We start from the raw sequence: 17267 nt of genomic DNA on the forward strand, positions 1-17267 counted from the left end.
TCTCAAGAGGCAGGTCAGTTGCTCTGGTATTCCCATCTCTTAAAGAAGTTTCCACAGTTTATTGTGATCCACACAGTCAAAGGCTTTGGCATAGTTAATAAAGCAGAAATAGATGTTTTTCTGGAACTCTCTTGCTTTTTCCATGATCCAGTGGATGTTGGCAATTTGATCTCTGGTTCCTCTGCATTTTCTAAAACCAGCTTGAACATCAGGAAGTTCATGGTTCACATATTGCTGAAGCCTGGCTTGGAGAATTTTGAGCATTACTTTACTAGCGTGTGAGATGAGTGCAATTGTGCAGTAGTTTGAGCATTCTTTGGCATTGCCTTTCTTTGGGATTGGAATGAAAACTGACCTTTTCCAGTCCTGTGGCCACTGCTGAGCCTTCCAAATTTGCTGGCATATTGAGTGCAACACTTTCACAGCAACATCTTTCAGGATTTGAAATAGCTCCACTGGAATTCCATCACCTCCACTAGCTTTGTTTGTAGTGATGCTTTCTAAGGCCCACTTGACTTCACATTCCAGGATGTCTGGCTCTATATGAGTGATCACCATATAGATCGCCATATAGATCACCATCGTGATTATCTGGGTCGTGAAGATCTTTTTTGTACAGTTCTTCTGTGTATTTTTGCCACCTCTTCTTAATATCTTCTGCTTCTGTTAGGTCCATACAATTTCTGTCCTTTATCGAGACCATCTTTGCATGAAATGTTCCCTTGGTATCTCTAATTTTCTTGAAGAGATCTCTAGTCTTTCCCATTCTTCTGTTTTCCTCTATTTCTTTGCATTGATTGCTGAGGAAGGCTTTCTTAGCTCTTCTGCTATTCTTAGGAACTCTGCATTCAGATGTTTATATCTTTCCTTTTCTCCTTTGCTTTTCCCTTCGCTTCTTTTCACAGCTATTTGTAAGGCCTCCCCAGACACCCATTTTGCTTTTTTGCATTTCTTTTCCATGGGGATGGTCTTGATCCCTGTCTCCTGCACAATGTCATGAACCTCCATCCATAGTTCATCAGGCACTCTATCTATCAGATCTAGGCCCTTAAATCTATTTCTCACTTCCACTGTATAATCATAAGGGATTTGATTTAGGTCATACCTAAATGGTCTAGTGGTTTTCCCTACTTTCTTCAATTTAAGTCTGAATTTGGCAATAAGGAGTTCATGATCTGAGCCACAGTCAGCTCCTGGTCTTGTTTTTGTTGACTGTATAGAGCTTCTCCATCTTTGGCTGCAAAGAATATAATCAATCTGATTTCAGTGTTGACCATCTGGTGATGTCCATGTGTACAGTCTTCTCTTGTGTTGTTGGAAGAGGGTGTTTGCTATGATGGTATCCAGTACTAATTGTGGCAATCACGACTGAGGCCATCACACATTTACAAATTTTTATAACTTGAAGGTACTGCCCAGAGTAAGATTTCCCATGCAGGAGAAGAGAGTCCTCAGACTCTGCTTTTTGGCAAGCTTAGGTATGGCTCTCAGACCCAACCCTACTCATTGCCTGTTTTGTTTCGTTTTTAATAAAGTTTTATTGATGTAGAGCCACTCTTGTTCATTCAGGTGTTGGTTTTGGCTGTGATTGCTTTCATACCTCAAGTGACAGAGGTGAGAGGTTGTAACAGAGGCATTAAAGCCTTAAATATCCTCTACTCAATACTCTATAATGACCTGTGTGGAAAAGAATTTAAAACAGAGTGGCTATATGCCTATGTATAACTGATTCTCTTTGCTATAGAACAGAAAGTAACACAACATTGTAAATTACCTATACACTCCAATAAAAATTAAGTTTTAAAAAGCCTTAATATTGACAATCTGTCTTTTGTAAAATAAAATAAATAAGCAAACAGAAGTGAAGTGAAAGTGAAGTCGCTCAGTCATGTCCGACTCTTTGCAACCCCATGGACTGTAGCCTACCAGGCTCCTCCATCCATGGGATTTTCCAGGCAAGAATACTGGAGTGGGGTGCCATTGCCTTCTCCACGGGACCTCCCCCACTCAGGGATTGAAACCGGGTCTCCCGCATTGCAGGCAGACGCTTTACTGTCTGAGCCACAGGGAAGTAAACCTCAGTTAAATAGAATCAGGAGACCAGAAGGGGGAGCCCTCATGCCCTAGGAAGAAAGACTTTTCTTTCCTGGCAAGGACTCAGCCAATGAACAGTCATGGAGCCTTTGTTTACTCTAGCCCTCCCAACTTCCTTTTCCCCTCTATAAAAGCAGTTTCCTTCCCTGGCTGTGCAAGGCTTGCTGGAGTTGCAGATTCAAATTGCAATTCTCTACTTATCCCAAATAAATGACCCCCACCTTTTTTTTTTTTTTTTTTGCTGGAGAAATATCCAGCGGTCTACTTATTTCAGGTCAACACCCTTTACAGAAAAGTTTACCAACCTTTGCTCTCTGATGTGGCTACAGTTCAAAGATCTTCGTATTTATACCACACCAGTTCCGTTGTAACATCAAGCTGAAGCCTTGGGACCAAACACTAAAAATCTGTTTCCATGGATTTTTCCACTGCTGAACACATGCATTCAGGGATAATGCTGGACCTCTGTATCATAATGAAAACTTTAATTAAATGCTCAGCAATGCAAAACCCATTCAGACTCCCACTCTTTCGTGTGTGTGACCAGTCTGTACACCAGGAGACACCCCCAAACCTTGTTAACACATGCCCTTGTGCACGCCAGCTACCTCGACAAAAAAACGTGACAATAATCTTAATTAAGTTTAAATCCACTGGATTCATATTCTATCGAGTCACAATAAATGAATGTGAAAGAAAATGAAGAAAGTCGCCTTAGGGAAGATGACTTTTAGAACACGGTTGGGAAATAGAGGGAAAATGGGCATCCTGGCTGTCTTTTTGAACTGACAGAAAACTGTACTGATTACATTATTCAGCAAGTAATGAAATGTTCCTACACACTTATTCTCAGAGGGGAGAACCTGGGGTTTTAATCAGTTGGTAATGCACTTCCCTCAAATCTTGCAGATTTGTCAAATGCTGTAAATGAACCACAGTTTTCTCTCTTTTCGTCTCTGGGGCCCAGCTCTAGTTTTTCAATCAGCACAGGCAACTTTAAGCAGACAGGACAGCTGGGAAGGGAAACAACCCTTCCAAAGAAGGCTGAGCTCCACGTGCTGGCCCCAGCTGTGTGTGAAGGGCTGCTGACCCCACCGATCCCTCAGGTTTTTCTGAAGCCTCCTTTAAGGCGGCAGAGGCAGAAGGAGCTGCAATATTTAAAAATTTTCTGGTCTCCTAATGGGAAAGCACTCTTGGTAGGTAAAGCCTGGTTTCTATGCTCGGTTCACAGCGACCACACAACGTGCTTTGATGCCTGACTCGGCTTGATCCTTTTCCTGTCTAATTTCAGCCACTTGTCATTTCTGTTTCCTCTTGGCTTCAAATGCATCGTGGCAATCCTTTCCTGAGGGTGGGGGTGGGGGGCTGTACCATCAATCTTCCTGCGGATTATTCACTGGTTGGATTATAGGACGCATGTTTCTAATCCCAGCTGGGCTTCCACATGCCACCCAGCACGATCTCAGCCAAACCCTCCTCTGCCATCTTACATGCTGGGGAAAGGAAAGCCAGTTCGAATTAGTTAATTCTGGTCTCTGCCTAAGAGAAACAGTACTACCAGAGGATTAAGAGAAAAGGCTTTTGCAGGGAGATGAACTTGGATCTGAGCATCGGTTTTGCCTCTTCCTGGCTGTGTGGCCTGCGGTTAGTGTCTTAACTGTTCTGAATCCGTTTTCTCATTTTAAAATGGGGTGGCAATACCCAACTACCAAGCTTGTTATGAGGATTAATTGAGTACATGTATAAAAAGGACTTAGATCCTTAAAATAAATGTTCACGAATAAGAGTAAATCCACCTAGAAACTGTGAAGGAGAAAAATATCAGCAAAGCAATAGAAATATGACTGGAACACTGACAGGTCACAGAAAAATAAATATAAATGGCTCTCACACATTTGAAAAGATGTTTGACCACCTCACTTATAATAGGAAAACTGCAAGTCAAAACTGCATAAGGATATCATTTTTCACCTATCAAGTTGGCAAAAATTCAATTCAAAAGTTTTACCCAGTACATTCTGTAATAAATAGTGGAATTGGGCATTTTCACACATTGCTGGCAAGAGTGAAAAATGGCCCACAACCCTTTGGGGAGCTTATTGGCAATCACTATTGAAGTTATGAATGCATTTACTTTTTAACTCAGCAATTTCACTCCTGGGATTTTTTTTTTTTTTTAACAGCTCTACTTAAACCAACGTGAAGTAAAGTGACAGATAAACCTCATTATTGATTGTAAGATTGTGAGCATGTGTGAGCAAGTGGCTGCAAATACCCAAGTGTCCATCTAAAGAGGAGTGGATAAATAATCCATGGTACCTCCATACAGTATCACGTGGCTGAGCAAAGGATGATGCAATTCTCCATGCCCTGTGGAAATATCTCAGGGAAACTATTAAGTGAGAGAGGAAGGATGTAGAGTAGTATATATAGCATTTCTATGTAAACAGGGGACGAATAAGAATATGTTTATATTTGCTTATATCTGGAGAAATACAAACACCAGAAGGTTATACAAGAAATTAATGAGTGGGTACATATAGGAGGCTGAAGGTGGAAAATTAGGTAGGTGGAGTCAGGAGATAGAATAAGACTTCTTTTGACTGCAATATATTTTTAAGTTGTGTGAATATATGACCAACTCCAATAATACAATCAAAATAAAGAAAATAATTAACATCTTCTAAAATGAATACAGACTTCCCAACTCAGATCCATATTTGACTTCTCTGTCATTTTGAAAACCCTAATGGTCCTGTGCAAGGTTGTACGCAGCGCCTATAAAACAGGTAGCCAGGTATGTCTCTTACTCTCAATCAGAGAGTTTAAGGCATACTTTTTCCTGAACAAATGAATAAATGAATGAGCTTGCTGCTTTCAACTGCAGAGAGAATGATCATTAGCTGACTCTGTCAGAAACTATCAAAGAACCAAGGAATGGCATGAAAACAATGAAGTTTTCATTTTTCAAATGGAAAGTAGAAAGCAGACCACTGAAGGAAGAGCTTAATGACCTTAGATATAAAAAAGAAAACTATAAATGTATTCCTTCTCTGAACCTGATGGAAGGCTTTAGTCCAGCTTCCTTTTGGAGGATTTCCATTTGAAATTGAAACCCCAACGCGACAGTGGTGCTGTCTCTACAGGCCAGGAAAGCAGCACTCACCTACCCGGTCGTGTTAAACCTGGAGAGAGACTTGTTAGGTCAAAGAGGATGTTCCTCCACAGAACTTTCAACTTTTTCCTCATCATCAATCCTCCAGGAAAAATGGAGGGGAAGATCAGCTCAGACAGATGACCAGTAAAGTGACTTCTATGCCAAGAAGCCAGTAAAAATTTGTTCACCCATGATTTTCCTTCCTGGATCCACAATAATTTATACAAAAATGCCATCTCCTTACCGCAGGGTGCCTGATTTATAAGATGGGGCATCTGTTTCATATCAAGGGCCTCTGAATGGAACAACACTCCACATTCTAACAAAACAGAGAACTCATTTCATAAATCACTTTCAACCTATCAGATATCTCACACTGAACTTCTTTTAAATCCAGGCACATTTTTCTTTGCCTCAGAGCTTGCCCTACATGTTGCTATTGAGAACACAAAAACACTTGAAGCTTTGAAAAGACTCCAGCAGAGCAATAGCAAACCTAGTAATCGGTCTATTTCTTTCGTTTGAGCTTAGAAGAAGAACCTGTTATAAATGTTTTCAGGAAGAAATATTTTTAAAAAGTTACTGTCCTCAGGGAGCCCAGAGAGTCCAGGAATTTGCAAACAAATGGAACTTATTTTGTCACTTCCTGTTCCTTTGCCCAGAGCAGACATTACTAATTGATCGACTACTTTTCCACTGAGCTTGCTTGAAGTCCTGCTGTCCTTCTCAGGCCCCAAATGCCAGGAAACCTCTGTTAGGGAGCAGCAGTTAACATGCAGGGTGAAATAGTCCAATTCCATCACTTTAAACAAAAAAACTTTTTTTAATTTATTGTTGGCTGTGTGGGTCTTCGTTTCTGCACAGGCTTTTCTCTAGTTGTGGCAAGTGGGGGCTACACTCTAGCTGCAGTTCGAGGGCTTCTCCTTGCCGTGGCTTCTCTTGTTGTGGAGCACAGGCTCTAGGGCACTTGGACTTCAGTGGCTGCAGCACATGGGTTCAGTGGTGGTGGTTCCCAGGCCCTAAGAGCACAGGCTCAGTAGTTGTGGCGCTTGGGCTTAGTTGCTCCGAGGCAAGTAGGATCCTCCCAGATGGGAGCTCAACCCTTGTCTCATACATTTGCAGGCAGACTCTACCTCTGTGCCTCCAGCAAAGCTCCTGATCACTTTCAAGATAATAGAACTGAACCCCAGAAGGGGAAAGAAATTTTGCTACAGTCACATTGTGAATCAGTGATGCATCTGACACATAATCCTGAGTACTGAGCCCCAGAGATCGCCTTTATCTGCACCAACACATGACTTAAATTCAGAAGATCAAGTAGAATTTTGGTGTATGTGCAATGGGGAAGCAGTGTGGGTTTTGTTTTTCAACAGAGCTTTCTTCAGAAGAAGTCCTTTTACACCAAACCGATCCCAATTAGCCATGCTTTTCAGATAAAGAGTTTACTAATCATTCTAATACAAATGATTCAGAAGCTCCTGGAAGCCTGCTGCTCTAAATATTATTTTGTTTTAGCAATAATCGTCTTTTACCATCAAATATGCTTCCTCCTCAATGCAGAAGAGATAATTGTTATTAAACAGGAAATTACTTTTCATTTGGGCTAACACAAAGGACATTCTTCATCACAGTTACGCAAAGACGTGGTGAATCTGCTATGCTAAGTCACTTCAGTCGTGTCCGACTCTGTGCAACCCCATAGACGGCAGCCCACCAGGTTCCCCCGTCCCTGGGATTCTCCAGGCAAGAACACTGGAGTGGGCTGCCATTTCCTTCTCCAATGCAGGAAAGTGAAAAGTGAAAGTGAAGTCTCTCAGTCGTGTCCGACTCTTAGAGACCTCATGGATTGCAGCCTACCAGGCCCCTCCATCCATGGGATTTTCCAAGCAAGAGTACTGGAGTGGGGTGCCATTGCCTTCTCCGGGTAAATCTGCAGTGGCTCTTTCATCAATTGATTACAGAGTTTATTAAATCTCAAGTGGGTTTTTTGTTTTGTTTTGTTTTGCTTCACTGAAATTTCTTAGAATTACAGAATGTCAGAGCCAGAGGGGACTTTACATTTCATCTGATGAGACAACTAGGAGAAAGCAGAAGGAGAGTCCTAGACATGACTTGCCCAGGGTAGCACAGTGAGGGCCCGGGTATCACAATTCCAAGCTCCTTTTAACTCAGCATCTCACAGGTCTGAGATCAAAACGAGCAATTCCCCATGTAGCAGACAATGCAAAACATACTGAATTCTCTGATCAAGCTTCTGAAATTGTAATGTGTGTATAAATCCCTTGATGATCTTGTTAGAATTATAGATTCCTCCTATGTAGGTCTGGGATAAAGCCTGAAATTCTGTAGTTCTGACAGCTCCCAGGGGACACTGATGCTGCTGATCCCTGGACCAGTCCTCTGTTTAGTCAAAGATAGCCATCTCAATAGAGAAACTTGACTTAATTCCAAATTTATAAGTCACATATAACTATTGGGTCAATCAGATTATCTCAGGTTGTAAAAACTGAATTACAGTTTACATAGTAATGAAGGTTTATGTGAGAAACTGGTTAATTAAATGAATTGAACTTGATAAGAGTTCCTTGATAAGGAAACAAATCAATTTCCCCCATTGCCATCTTCAGATCTTCTCTACTGTGTTTGTCTCCTCTACCCCAGGTCAATATCTAGGCCAGATTCCATGGCTTGTTCGGGAACATCTGAGATTAACAATCTCATTTTCAGGTATTAGAATGTCCAATGTAGTGTAAACTTCAGTTTCTCATCCATTCCAGCATTTTTTCCCAAGTAGCTCAGACCTGACCCTACATGGGAGAGCAAAATGCTTTGATGCTTCTCTCCTTGTTGTGCCTCCAATTTTAGCCACTTTTGGGTACTTCTGGATCACAAAGAGCTGAGGCTGGGAGAAAGGGAAGAGCTTATGGTCTTTACTGAACTTCAAATATGGTCCTGTCAATCCCTTCTTCGAACCTTTCCATTGTACTCCAGTAGGTGACATTTGCCTTTTTAAAAATACTCTTGACAACTATTATATGTATAATCTATGGACCTTAAATCCATAGAGGTGTATATTTGTGGACTAAAGCATGTTTCTGAATACAGATGGTTTTAAAGGTCTAATAAAATGGTGCTAATTCTACTAGCATAATGGTTGGCTAAAATGGCATTGAATATTTCTTCTACTTCCATTAATTATAGCAATTGAGCACCTACTAATTTCTAGGCACTCCTTGAAGACTTAAAATCCTAAAATTGCTATGAATTAATGATAAAAGTACTATTAGAATTCTAGTAAGTGACATTTTTTTTCTCCCCATGAAAAATGAATCATACAGAACCTTAAGCTCCTGGTACATTCACACAGTAAAATATCTATCAATGTATTTCTATAGAAAGACATCTATGATAGATTTAGTGAAAAAAATGTTTATAGAAGAGACTATACATAGTATGTATGTGTAATTACAGTTTACAAGGGTATAAACCATCATGTTAACAAAAATGATGATTCAGTTTGTGGGAGAGCTTTTATTTTCTAATTTATTCTTTCCTGTACTAACTTTTTTCTTTTTTACTGTAATCCATTTACAAACAGAAAAAAACATTATTAAGAACTAAATCTCCAGTTTTTCCCTTTCCAGGTATCTTTTGTGAGACTCTGTAATACGTTAAATTAGCCTACCCAATGGAAATAAATATATACGAGCTACAGATAAAATTTTATTCTGTTGACTAAAAAAGATGTACAACTTGAGAGTTGTGAGTTAAGTTTTATTTGTGGCAAAGTGAGAACTGCAGCCCGGGAGGCTGCATCTCAGATAGCCCTGAGAGTGCTCTAAAGTGGCAGTGGGGGGAAAGTCAATGTATATAAGGTTTTGGTGAAGGAGAGGTTCATGAAGCACTCATTTTACAAAAGGTTTTTGTTAGTCATGAAGATCTGATGTTACCTTGAAGGGATTTAGTGCTTCTCTAGATATGAGGAGATGCAAGGATTGAGATAATAAAATCTGTCCCTAAAAACATCCAACTATCTAAAGACCTGTCCCACGAGATTCCCTGGAGCACAGAGTGCCTCTCTCCATCCTGAACTCCCTCAGGGGTTGTTGAAGGTCAACAGCTACATCAGCATGGGTTTCAATTCCCATAGAGGCAGATGGCAAGAGCCTTTGTGTTCAGCCATGGGCAGTGCTCTTGGTAAGTGCCACTTTGTAGTTGACATAGTAATAAAATATTTTACTTAATCTACTATATCGAAAAGATTGTCATTTTAATATATAATCAATATAATGCCATTGATATATTCTTTTTTTTCCTAAGCCTTTGAAATTCTCTGTATTTTACATAGGACATCTCAGTATGGCTAGAGTCTTGCTGTATAGAACAGAGTGGTTTTAGATGGGCATATGCCCTAATTCTCCATAACAATAGGGTAGCCAGTTCTGTTATTGGTAACTTTCCGCTTTTTTTTTTTTTAAATTTAAACTGATCATTAAAAAAAAAACCAAAGCAAAATAAAACAAAGACCTGCTCAAGAGTTAATGGTGTTTATTTTTAGAAGGAGAGTCTTTAATTTACAGGTTGTTTATGTTAAAATTCTATTGTTAAAATATTATTATTACATATTATATCAGTAATATTCATTTATTTCAACTTCCCTGGTGGCTCAGACCATAAAGAATCCACCTGCAATGCAGGAGACCCGGGTTCAGTCCCTGGGTTGGGAAGATGCCCTGGAGGAGGGCATGGCAACCCACTCCAGTATTCTTGCTTGGAGAATCCCAGGGATGGAGGAGCCTGGTGGGCTACAGTCCATGGGTTCACAAAGAGTCAGACACGACTGAGCAACTAACACTTTCACTTTCAATATATATTTATTTAAATAGAAAGGAAAATATGGGGACTTGCGCTGCGGCCCAGTGGTTAAACCTCTATGTTTCCACTGCAGAGGGCCTGGGTTCAATCCCTAGCCGGGTAATGAAGTTCTCACATGCTGCTGGGTGCAGCCAAAAAGAAAAAAATATATAAGAAAGGAAAATATGTATAACAGGTTTTAAAATTTTTATTAGAGTATAGTTATGTATCAGTTTAAAAGAGAGTTGGTGCTGGGTTATTTGTTTGAAGAAACTGCTGCTGTCAGGAATGCCTTTCCCTGCACTAACACACCTTGGGTGAAACCTCTCATCCTTGTCTCTACTTTCATTCTCTATTGATGACAGGCAGAGTCAAAGCCAAAATCTTCACGAGCTACAATTTTTGCTAACCCCTGGAGGAAGGAAGGGCAGGGAGATAGCAAGAAAAGGCCACACTTAGCAGAGATCACTCAACTGCACCATGAGAGAAGGACTGAAACTATCTTCAAGCTTCTCTGAATAATCGAAGTGACATCGCAAAGGTCTGATTCCTTCTAAAGAGTAATCCTGTTCTCTTTTTTGCAGTAACATCAATCCCATGGGGATATTTTCATTGCCTGATCATGAACAAAAGAGAATGGCTACAGTGTATCCAGGTAGGCCTGGGTTTGTATGTCTCTGGGCTTCCTCAACTGTAGACATCATAATATATAACTTACTTCATAAGACTGTACCATAATTTGATGACTCTTTCATAACATTATCTTGCTATTCTGTAACAATATACAAAATACAGGGACTTCCTTGGCAGCCCAGTGGTTAAGAATCTGTCTTCCAATGCAGGGGATGTGGGTGCAAGTCCTGGTCAAGGAACTAGGATCCCACATGCTGCAGGGCAACTAAGTCCACCCACTGCAACAAAAGATGCCACGATGAAGATCCCACGTGCCACAACTAAGACCCAACAGAACCAAAATAAATAAATAAAATAAAATTTTAAAACACATATACAAAATACAAATAGAAAAGTGCATATATCCTAAGTATAAAGCACAATGAATCGTCACAACTTAACAATATACTGCTGTAGGAAATTCTCTGGAGATCCAGTGGTTAGGATTTGGTGCTTTCACTGCTGAGGCCCAGGTTCAATTCCTGGTTGGGGAACTAAGATCTTGCAAGCCTCAAAGCACAACCTACATATATATGAGTGAGTGAGTGAAAGTCACTCAGTCATGTCCAACTCTTTGTGACCCCATGAACTATACAGTCCACGGAATTCTCCAGGCCAGCATATTTTTAGCCGTTCCCTTCTCCAGGGGATGTTCCCAACCCAGGGATCAAACCCAGGTCTCTTACACTGCAGGTAGCATCTTTACCAGCTGAGCCATCAGGGGAGCCCAAGAATACTGAAGTGGGTAGCCTGTCCCTTCTCCAGTGGATCTTCCTGATCCAGGAATCAAACCGGGGTCTCCTGCATTGGAGGCAGATTCTTTACCAACTGAGCTACCAGGGAAGCCTATATATACATACACACACACACACACACACACATAGAAGTGTAACCATCACTTTGATCAGAAAACAGAATACTTTCAGTGGCCCAGTAGCTCTTTCCAGTCTCTATGATCTATGTTAATTTTCTTTTGCTATGTAAAAATCCAGTTTAGTGCCTTAAAACAAGATACATTGATTACCTCAGCTTCCACAGGGCAGGAGTCGGGGTGTGGCTTAGCTAGATCCTCTGCTCAGGTCAGAGGTGAGAATCAAGGTGTCACACAATGCTTGGGTCTTATTTGTGACCTGAGCTCATTCATGTTGTTGTTGGAACTCAGTTTCTTATGGCTCAATAACTGAGGTCCCCTCTTTCTTGCTAGTTGCTGGCAGGATACCAGTCTCAGCTCCTACAGGTTGCCCACAGTTTTTGCCATGTGGCTTTCATCCAGTTAACCCTGTTGCTTTCTTTCAGTCTAGCAGTAGCTGATCTCTCTAATTTCTATCTCTGACCTTTAAATGCTCTTTCAAGAGCTCACCTGGTTAGTTCAAGCTACCCAGGTCAATCTCCTGGGTGACTAAGATCTTAGTCACAGGAATTATATCCCATCAAATCACAGGTTCCACTGTATTAAAATGGCAGAGGTTATGCTAGGGAGTAATACTACTGGTATGGATCATGTGGCTGCCTTGGAATTCTCCTACCACACCCTTCTCTAAGGGTAGCTGCTCTCTGACATATATATAACACAGGAATTTTACCTATTTTTGATCTTTATAAAAACGGAATCATACAGTATGCTCTTGTGTCTTGTTTCCTTGAGTCGACATTACAGTTGTGAAATACACTCATCCTTCTATATGTAATTGTAGATGGTTTATTTGCATTGCTGCGAGTGTGAATATAACACAATTTACTTACTCATTTAAAAGTTGATGGGTATTGGGGTACTTCTTCTTTTGGGGCTATTACTAACATTGCTCCTATGCATATTCTAGAAGATATCTTTTGGTAAGCACTTGTACACATCTGTGTTGGGTATATTTTTACTAAGGAGTGGAATTGCTGGGTCATAGGGTATGCATGTGTTCAGCTTGGGAGAGAGTGCTAGTTTTCTAACGTGGCTTTACCAAGCTGTATACCCACCAACAATGTTAGAATATTCCATAAGCCTGTTTTGAAGAATGTAAAATATGATCATGATAAAGAACACAGGACAGGATCTGGGATATATTAATAGTAATAACTAAATAATAGTATTCCCAATGGAAATTAATTAATGCCAGGTGTTATCTTCTGTTACACTATTTTTTGAGATATGTGTGTCCTGCTTATTGATGTACCCCTAGTGCCAAGCCAAAATGTATTAAATAACCTAAGGAACATATCTGTGTAGAGTAGTTTCCTGATCAGAAACAACTTCTTTAGATTTGCATTTACTTTCCTTTTCCTGGGTCCCTGCATCAAGGCACACAATAAGAAGATACTGAATCTCCATTGGTCAGATCTGAAAGTTGTACAGGACTCACTGAGAAGGTAGTTTCTTCAAACTACAAGCCAGCCAGCAAAATAAAGGACCACGGTGATTTTGCATACAGCATCTATCTCTAGAACAAAACTACTCAGATTGTGTCTTGCAGGACAAGATTTAAAGAAAGATAGCTCAGTTGGTGGGATCACTAAACGAAAAGAAATGTTTTGCTTTAAAACCTAGCCTAGGGACTTCCCTGGTGGTCCAGTGGTTCAGAATCCGCCTAGCAACGCAGAGGACAGGGGTTCCATCCCCCGTCTGAGAGCTAAGGTCCTACATGCCAAGAGGGCACTAAGCCACAACGAGAGAAATCTTGTGGGCCTCAGTGAAGAGTCCATACCTGGAAATAAAGACTCAGGGCAGCCAAAAAACGAAAAACAGAGCTTAGGGAAAGATTTTATCTCCCTTTGCACGGGATTAAGGGCTTCCCTGGTGGCTCAGACGGTAAAGCATCTGCTTGTAATGCGGGAGACCCAGGTTCGATCCCTGGGTCGGGAAGATCCCTGGGAGAAGGAAATGGCAACCCACTCCAGTATTCTTGCCTGGAGAATTCCATGGATTGAGGAGCCTGGTAGGCTACAGTCCATGGGGTCGCAAAGAGTTGGACACGACTGAGTGACTTCATTTCACTTCGCTTTGCAGCTTTGCTTGCATGGGATTAAGACTTGAAAGAGGACACTTAGCAGTAAAGAAATGCTAATCTTCTGTACTGGGTTACCTTTTTATCCAAGGGCTCAAGCATACCAGCTCCTCCTAATTGTTTGTTTGTCCTTACTCTACTCCTAATAGTCTTCTAAGGCTGCAATTGCATGCCTTAGAAGGCCAAGTCAAGTTAAAGGGAGTAGTATCAGTAATAACCAGCTCTGGAACACCAGCCTTGAAATTAAAGTTCTTGCCTAGACCAAAAACTCTTCAGAAATTGGTCTGACTTTAATTAGTGGTCACTTCGCTCCTCTAAACTTCTAATTCCTCATTTGTAAAATAGGGCAAATAAAGGCAACAACTTTAAATCACTGATTCAAGAAAGATTTCATTTCCATTATATGCTAGATTCTGCTTCAGGCAATGAATAAGTTTATCAAATGCTAATCATAAATCAGCTACTGTTTAATAATTAATAGTAATAATAATTAAATAATTATTTGCAAATCAACTATCAACTTGGTGAAAATGTATCTGAAAAATGTGGAGTCTTATGTGCTGTGTGCTTAGTTGCTTCAGTCATGTCCAGCTCTTTGTGACCCCATAGACTCTAGCCCACCGCCTCCTCTGCCCATGGGATTCTCCAGGCAAGAATATTGGAGTGGGTTACAGTTCTCTTCTCCAGGAGATCTTCCTGACCCAGGGATCAAACCTGCATCTCCTGGGTCTCCTGCATTGGCAGAAGGGTTCTTTACCACCAGCGCCACTTGGGAAGCCCATGGAGTCTTGGGCTGGCTTAATTATTATCAACAATTATTTGCATACCAACTCTTCACTGGGTGGGAAAGTATCTGAAACATCTAGAGTCTGAGGCTGGCTTCCTAACCCACCTAACCCCAAACTTACACCCACCCACAAAAATAAATCATATGCCCACTGACGACCACAGTTAAATCCAACTCCTCAAGCCTGTATCCTCCAATTATTGTGAACCAGGAATGACAACTGAGTTTATTGTCAGCCTAAGAGCTTCATAATTAAAAAAGGGAAATTTGCCACGTTTTAAAATCATAGAAAAATTGGGGGATTATCTGCCCCACATTTCCCCTCCCATTGGCTAAGAAGATTAGGGGGCAGATCATGAGATGGGTCTGAAGGCAGACAGATTCTCATTCTCCTCTATTTTCTTACCTTCCCCACCTTCTGTCCCCTCCTGAGTCCCATCCCCACCTCCTAGAACAGTACAAGAAACTACCAGTGAGAAAACGTTTCCAGAGTGTCTTTTTCTTTCCTATTAGAGAAGTGTTCAAATTTGCTTATGGACTTATTCATATGATTAAAGAGTAAATACTAAATTAACATTGAAAGGGGAACAAAACCACAGGAAGAGAATGGTACTAAACAGAATATTCATCTCTGGAGGGACTTCCCTGGTGGTCCAGTGGTTGGGACTCCCAGCGCTTCCACTGCAGGGGGCATGGGTTCTATCCTAGCTGGGGAACTAGGATCCCAAATGCAGTGGGAAGTGGCCAAAAAATAAAAATAGAAATTGAAGCAAAAAAAAATAAAATTCCATGATAAATAACAACAAAAAATAATCTCTGGAGCCAAAATTCTTAGGTTCAAATCCTGGCCACTTCATTTTAAGGCTGCCAGATAAAATACATGGCAGCCAGTTAAGTTTAATTCTTAGATAAACACCAAATGCCCATTTAGCAAAAATACAGAGATATTTGTATTTACACAGTAGCGCTAGTGGTAAAGAACTCACTTGCCAATACAGGAGATACAAGAGACGTGGGTTCAAATCTGTCCCAGGAAGATCCCCTGGAGGAGGGCACGGCAACCCACTCCGGTATTCTTGCCTGGAGCAATCTCATGGACAGAGGAGCCTGGAAGGCTACAGTCCATAGCGTTGAAAAGAGTCGGATGGGACTGAAGGTGACTTACACGCACACACACTAAAAAATTATTTGTTGTTTGTCTGAAATTCAAATTGAACTAAGTGTCCTGTATTTTTATTTGCAAAACCTGGTCCTTCTACTCTGTTTACTGTTTTTGTGACCTAATGCAGGTTCCACAAATTCTCTATGCTTCAGCTTTCTCATCTGTAAAATGGATGAGAAATGGGTGTAGTAAAAGCACATTCTTCATAGAACAGTTGCAGAAGTTATTTTCCTTGTTCAATAAATATGTGTTTTTCTTCCTTCCAGAAACACGGGTAGGGCAGTACTTTCTTGCTCTCTTCAAATTAGGTGAGGCCTACAATCTGCTTTCAGTTCAGTTCAGTTCAGTCGCTCAGTCCTGTCCGACTCTTTGCAACCCCATGAATCGCAGCACGCCAGGCCTCCCTGTCCATCACCAACTCCCGGAGTTCACTCAAACTCATGTCCATCGAGTCAGTGATGCCATCCAGCCATCTCATCCTCTGTCGTCCCCTTCTCCTCCTGCCCCCAATCCCTCCCAGCATCAGAGTCTTTTCCAATGAGTCAACTCTTCGCATGACGTGGCCAAAGTCCTGGAGTTTCAGCTTTAGCAACATTCCCTCCAAAGAACACCCAGGGCTAATCTCTTTTAGAATGCACTGGTTGGATCTCCTTGCAGTCCAAGGGACTCTCAAGAGTCTTCTCCAACACCACAGCTCAAAAGCATCAATTCTTCGGCGCTCAGCTTTCTTCACAGTCCAACTCTCACATCCATACATGACTACTGGAAAAACCACAGCCTTGACTAGATGGGCCTTTGTTGACAAAGTAATGTCTCTGCTTTTCAATATGCTATCTGCTAAGTCACTTCAGTCGTGTCCGACTCTTTGTGACCCCATAGACAGCAGCCCACCAGGCTCCCCCGTCCCTGGGATTCTCTGGGCAAGAACACTGGAGTGGGTTGCCATTTCCTTCTCCAATGTGTGAAAGTGAAAAGTGAAAATGAAGTCGCTCAGTCGTGTCCGACCCTTAGCGACCCGATGGACTGCAGCCCACCAGGCTCCTCCGTCCGTGGGATTTCCCAGGCAAGAGTACTGGAGTGGGGTGCCATTGCTTCGGGTTACATGTGCTTTAATTTGCTTCCTGGGGGTCCCAGAGGCTGCTCTCCAGGCGGAGGCGCCAGGCTGGGCTCTCCTGCAGCGGGCCCCCCACGACAGCCCTGCAGACCCTTGGGAAGGGCCGTGTCCTCCTCCAGGCCGCCTGTGCCCTCCATGAACTCCTCGTAGGTGATATTCTCTGCAAACGGCCGCGGCCCGAGCAGCTCCACCATGTCGGCCCGCTCCAGCACCTCCTTCTCCAGCAGCCGCCTGCCCACCTTGTCCACCTGCTCGCAGCAGCGCGTGAGCAGGTCCGGGGTGCACGCATGCGCGGAGCCGATGAGCCGCCGCACCTCCTCGTCTGTGAGCTGGGCCGTGGCTTCGCTGAAAGGCTTCTCCACCAGCGCCTCGCCTGGCCGCGGGAAATCGAAGGACACCTGGCCCAGTTTCTCGCTCATCCCGAACTGCACAAT

The sequence above is a fragment of the Bos javanicus genome, chromosome 22 (genome assembly GCF_032452875.1).
Source record: "Bos javanicus breed banteng chromosome 22, ARS-OSU_banteng_1.0, whole genome shotgun sequence".
Lineage (NCBI taxonomy): Eukaryota > Metazoa > Chordata > Mammalia > Artiodactyla > Bovidae > Bos > Bos javanicus.